Raw genomic sequence first — 6,000 nt, 5'->3', positions numbered from 1 at the left:
TAACATTTGTTCTTCTGTTTTACCAGCTGAGTGATGAACCCTCAAAGCCAAGTGTGATGAGGGTCCAAATGGACCTGGCTGGTTCCCACAGATGGGGCTGTGGCAATGGCTTCCTTTCTTCTTCTGCCTTTAGACAGTTGTACTTCCAAATTCCTCCATTGCTTTCTAGGAGGGAGAACATTCCAGATCCAACCCCTCTTCTTCTACCCCAGCCACCTGTAGAGCCAGGCCTCTCTACTGCCTGTGCTTGTGGGAGAAGAAAGCTACTGAGATAGGGGAAGCCATGTTTAGCTCTTAGTTCTGTGAGGCGAGAGGGCCAGGACAGAGCATGTCCCCGTCTCTGTTTCAAGACATTAGCACATGTTTTGGAAGCTAGAAGATGGAGGAGAAAAATACCCTTCTACCCTGTTCCTCTGAGGCTTGCAGGTAAGGTCATGGTGAGGGCAGAGGTGCCAGTCTCCCCCTGCCCTATAAGGCTGCTATCTCTGAAAGATCAGTGCAGTTGCTCACCTGTCACCTAGGCCAGATGGAGACACAGCCATAGGAGTCACCATTAGTGTCACTTAGTCACCTATATAAACAGGCACATGCACACATATATGCACACATATACATATATGCACACATATACACACACTTATTTCTATAGGTGGATATGCATGAATGTGTATCACATGTATACATGTACATGTATATGAGTATAGGTGGATATACAGTCCTTCCCATCCTGGAAACTAAAATGTTTTCATAGCACATGCATGTAAGATGCCACAATACAGCTTTTCAATATTTTTTCTCTCAGAAAGTAGGGAATGGACTGAAGTCGAGGGCTGCTGTAGTTCAGAAGTCAGCTCTTTATCTAAATGTGGCCCTGGGAGTTAGATGGCAGATGGAGGGAATGTGGCAGTTTACAGGGCTTGGTATCAATGATTCCAACGAGCAAAGCCAGACGCATTCTTTTACTCACTCCATTGAGATCATGGCCATATGCTTCTGACTCACAGGGGACCACTAAATCTGGAGGCCACTCCATGATGCCTCCCCATCCTTAGAGTAGCAAGTGGCACTGTGGAATCTGTCATGTGCTTCATCTTGGGCCACTGATGGGGTCTGTGTGAAATGAGATCTGATTTGCCTTGGTTATTCTGGGATGTATATTGGCTGCTCTGCCCACTTCGTCCATTCTGAGGTACTCCCTGATCTCCATCCTTGGAGGCAGCAGCCAATTTGGAGCCTGCAGGTGTACACTCCCACTTCAGGTTACTTTTGCCAACACATATTACCTTATGCTTATTCCAGGTAAGTTTCATCTGCCTGCAGGCTGCACAATCCCCCAAAGTGTTCCGACGCACCTGGAATTTCTTACAAATCTCCTCGGTTTTTATTAGCCACAACAGTTTGGAAGTAGTTGAAACCTCTGGGAAGAGATTAGACAACAATTACTGCCTGTTGTCTGGCCAGGTAACTGAGCCAGCAGGCCTTGCTTGGGGTGGGCAGGATAGCATTTCTATCCGCTGGTCTGTCTTTTGAGTTCTCAGTTCTGGACAGGCACCAGAGAACCCAACCTTGGGATGTATATCTACACAGGGACCTAGAACAGTCTGATTCACAGGTTTTAGAAGATGCTGCCCTGGGATCCAAAGGGAAGTGTGTTATTTAAGGCCCACCCTGTCTGGTCCCCTTGGATATTTCAGAAAGAGGGGGCAGAAAGAGAGCTGAGGGAGGGTAAGGAAGCTTGCAGCACAGATTGCTATGCTGGGTCCTGAAAAATCAGGTGGTTAGACATGGGAGGAGGGAGGACAGAAGCATGACTCTAAGGACTTCTCTGGAGAGGCTGAGAAATCACCATGGCCACGTCCTGGAGGCTGGGAATAAGGACTAGGTAAGGCTGGAAGCCACTGTCCTCATGACCAGGTAAGACATCAAGGACCCATTAGTTCCACGTGCCAAGATGAGGAGATGAAGTGGGCTGCTGCTTGTGGGAAAGCAGCTTCTGTGAGCGTGGCTGGTGTGTGGGCAGCAGCTCAGGCTGAACGGATCCCAGAGTGTACCAGTGAGCTAATCTTGTCAGCCTCAAGCTGTTCCACAGACAGTGGGTGTGAATCCAAACCCATCTTAGATGCTCAGCTCTCTAATGTTTCTTTTAAGAAAATAAAATTTAGAAAAGTTATCGAAGGTACACCAGATCAAAATCATTCTGTTATCCTGGGGCCAGTTACCTGGGAAGGTTGGGCTTGTGAGTTGTGAAAGGCCAAGTGTGCAGATGTTAGACATGATGGGATGCGGTCTGTGTATGGGGGTGGATGTCTCTTCTCTGTCAGCTATGTCCCTGGATAAGCGCCTTTCTCTTTCTGCCTCAAGGACACTGTGTATTTCTGTTCCATGGTTAGAAGCAGAAGTCAGTGGCATCCAGCCTCCAGTCTTGGACTGGACAATGGTCTCTTCTGTTGTCTCTGCTTCCATGGTCAGCTGACTGTGCCTGCCTAAACAGTGCACATATAGAAACTAAATCCTGAGGAAGGAGAAACCCTATGAGAATGGTAAACTCCCGACCCCATCCCCTGACTTCTAATTAATCCCTATGTAGAGAAAATACCTTATGTCTGTGTGGATGTGGCACCTGTCAGTAATAAATTCGATGACCTATAGTTTAGGCAGGATATAGGAGGTGGGACATCTGGGAGGCAGAAAGGATTCTGGGATAGTGCCAGGTGGGAGATTCACTGAGGAAGATATGGCAAGACAGATACCTGGTGCCTGAGCACAGGCAACCAGCCATGTGGCAAAATGTAGATTAGCCTAAGTGGGTTACTTTAAGTTAGGACCAAGTTAGAGAAGAGCCTAGCTATATGGCAAAGGTATTGTAAATATATTTTGAGTCTGAGTCTTATTTCTGGGAGCATGGGAATGGGAGGAAGAACAGCCTAACTTCCATATTCCTACTCTGCCAGCATCTCTCTGTCCTTCCTCGTCCATGGCTGCAGGGAAGACCTGACATTGAAGATGAGAAATGAAAACTACCATCCTGGGGGATTACATGGAATTATAGTCTGGTTGACCTTGGGTCTGGGTCAAGCAGAAGGGGATCCAGAAGGGAATGTCAAGCCACACTTGAAAAGAGAAATCAGGCCACACTGATTCATGGCTGTATCTACAACCCCTTTAAGTAGTGAGTGGCTATTTCAGTTTGTAACAAAGCATCACAGATCACACGGCTTAAACATTAGGTACTTACTCATAATCCTGAAGGCTCAAAGTGGCAGTGCTAGTGTGGGCAGGACTGCTGTCTCCTGAGGACTGTAAGGAGAAATCTGTTTGAGGCCTTTCTTGTTGGCTTGTAGGTGACTGTTTTCTGGAGTCTTCACATGGACTGTACGTGTCTGAGTCCACATTTCTTCTTGATACAAGGACATCACTCATATAAGATTAGGGACTGCCCTAATGGCCCTATGCTAGTGTGTGTGTGTGTGTGTGTGTGTGTGTGTGTGTGTGTGTAACACAGAGCAAATCAACTTCTGGTTGGTTCTTCCATTGTTTTTCAAGCTCTACAGAGAATTCAGAGTGCACTTGGGTGCAGCCACAGCAAACCCCTTTCTCCATTCTCCCTGGATCCTTTACAGTTATTCTATGTGCTGTTGTTGTGTGCATGCACGTTTATGTGTGTGAGTGTAGGTGTGTGTATGCCACAGCACTTGTGTGGAGGTCAGAGGACAACCTCCACTCCCCATATTCACCTTCTGCCTTGTCTAAGTGTTTCTTATTGGTTATCAGGGTAGCGGGCCTGTGAGCTTCTGGGATTCTCCTGTCTCTGTGGCCTATCTCTCCAGAGGAATGGTGGGATTACAGATGTGTACTGCTGTGTTAAACTTTATGTGGGTTCTGGGGAGTCAAATTTAGACCCTACATTGGCAGTGCAATTGATTTAAATATTGAGCCATTTTCCCAGCCTCACTATTATTTTTCTCAGACAGGGTCTTACACTGTAGCCAAGGTTAGTCTAGAACTCATTACGTATGGAATCCAAGCTAATCTTAAACTCAGTCTTCCTGCCTCCTAAGCACTCTGGGATTACTGATGTGAGTCACTACTCCCATCTCGCATTCATTCTTTCTGCCGGGTTTCTCACTGTCCAGGACAGAGTTTTGCCAAAATGACAATCATTCTTTCAGTCAGTGGTTACCTAGAGACATACCATTGACTGGGGTGTCAGGAAAGAAATGGAAATGATTTACCCTTAGGTATAGCAGTTTGGCCCTACTGGAGCCTGGAGAGATGCATGTTCTGTCATCTTGGAAGAACCTTGAGGGATAAAAGCAAGTGGATTCTGGCACAGGCATTACCATCCCAGAGGAGCAGAAGCAGTTGCCTAAAGACTCAGCTTGGAGACACCATCCCAGGAGGAAACTGGGGACAGAGATGCAAAAATTAACAGGCTGCAAAATTAACAGGCTACACAGGAGAGCCGTGTGGTAGTTCGAATGAGTGACTCCAAAGATTTATGTATTTGAGGGCTTGACCTCATGGAATGGTTTGGGAAGGATTAGGAGGTGTGGCCTTGTTGGAGAAGGTGTGGCCTTGTTGGAGGAGGTGTGGCCTTGCTAGAGGAAGTGTGTCACTAGTGATGGGCCTTGAGGTTTCAAAGGCCCATGACATTCCCTGTTATCTCTCTCTTTCCCTCCTATTTATGGATCAGATATAAGCTCTCAGCTACCACCCCAATGCCATGCTTGTGTGCTTGTTGCCATGCTCCTTACCACAATGACCACCCCTTCTAACCTTCTTGAACCAGGAGCTCCAAATTAAATACTTTCTTTTATAAGTTGTCTTGGCCATAGTGTTTTGTCACAGCAATAGAAAAGTAATTATGACAGACTGTCAACCAGAATCTTGACCTACCCTCAAGGAAGGGGAGAAATAGACACGCGCAAGCTAAAGTTGGCACTTCTTGGCATTTGATTAAACAGGACAGCATTTTTTTGTGAGTGAAAATACACTGTGATCATCTTCCTCCTGGCTCCTTAGGAAAACGATCTGCAAGCAAGCTCATTAGTCAGGTAACTATGCGTGTGTGTGTTTATCCCAGGTGCCATGGCAAGATGTGCAAAATATTTTCTTTTTTTGATGCTTGAGGTGAATTTTATTAGAAGGCTCAATTGGAAAACTGGCATTCCTGTCAGATACAGTGTGAGCAAGCTGTGCTCAGCTGGAATTTTCCATCCAGGTTTGGAGGGCAGCGGTCATTTTCAGGACATTTGAGGTTTGTAGATTAGAAATAAGTGGTCAGTCGGCTAGAGCCATGGGTCCACCTTTGTGCCCACTGGCACAGGGACACTGTTGGGAGATGGTCTGTCATGCCATGCCACAGTTCCATACTGCCCTCTTTAACTATCCAACCACTGGGGAATTCATGTAGCATTTACCTTGGAGTGGGAATATTTTTCCTGCTTTTGATAGAACAAAACCAAAACACAAAGCAAAAAAATAAAAATAAAAACCAAAACAACACATTTTCCTTGTGAACCCAAGTGAAAACAATACAGATAACAGGAAACAGAACAAAGAACAAAAATTCCCTTTAATTTGTTATTTCTGCAATGTCATCCCTCCACTCTCCATGATTATATGTTTATTTTTATTTTTATTTTTACATGTGTGTGTGCGTGCACATGTGCGTGCATGCGTGATGTGCATGTATATGTGAACATGTGCTGTATTAGCGAGCTCCTTCTATATGGTTTATGTTATCCATTCTTCTCATGAAGTATTTTTCATGTCAGTACATATAGATCTACCTTATTCTGTTAATCAATGCACATTTATTTTATTTCTCTCCAAATATGGACATTTATTTACACTTCAGGCTATCATACCATCACACCAATAGTTCATTTTCTTTACCCATGTATTGATCCCAACCACCCTCGTGGCAATGTTCAGTACAAAGAACTGCCCCGAAGCCTGAAGTTCTAACCTTCTTGTCTCTGCTCTTGTCTCTTCACT

At 45.4% G+C, this 6,000-nt stretch overlaps 1 long non-coding RNA gene across 1 annotated transcript in view; it reads left to right on the top strand.

The window, feature by feature from the left end:
* Nucleotides 1–1,720: 1,720 nt before the first annotated feature.
* The window catches only part of LOC147996331 (uncharacterized), a 106,955-nt gene continuing 102,675 nt past the window's right edge, over nt 1,721–6,000 (top strand). The window contains exon 1 of the long non-coding RNA XR_015672100.1: nt 1,721–1,914. This is a non-coding gene — a long non-coding RNA (uncharacterized LOC147996331). The remainder of the gene's footprint in view (nt 1,915–6,000) is intronic.

This window comes from Rattus norvegicus, chromosome 2 (assembly GCF_021556685.1).
Source record: "Rattus norvegicus strain SHRSP/BbbUtx chromosome 2, alternate assembly SHRSP_T2T, whole genome shotgun sequence".
NCBI lineage: Eukaryota > Metazoa > Chordata > Mammalia > Rodentia > Muridae > Rattus > Rattus norvegicus.
Note: the sequence above shows the minus strand (reverse complement) of the source record. Positions and strands in the feature narration are given on the sequence as shown.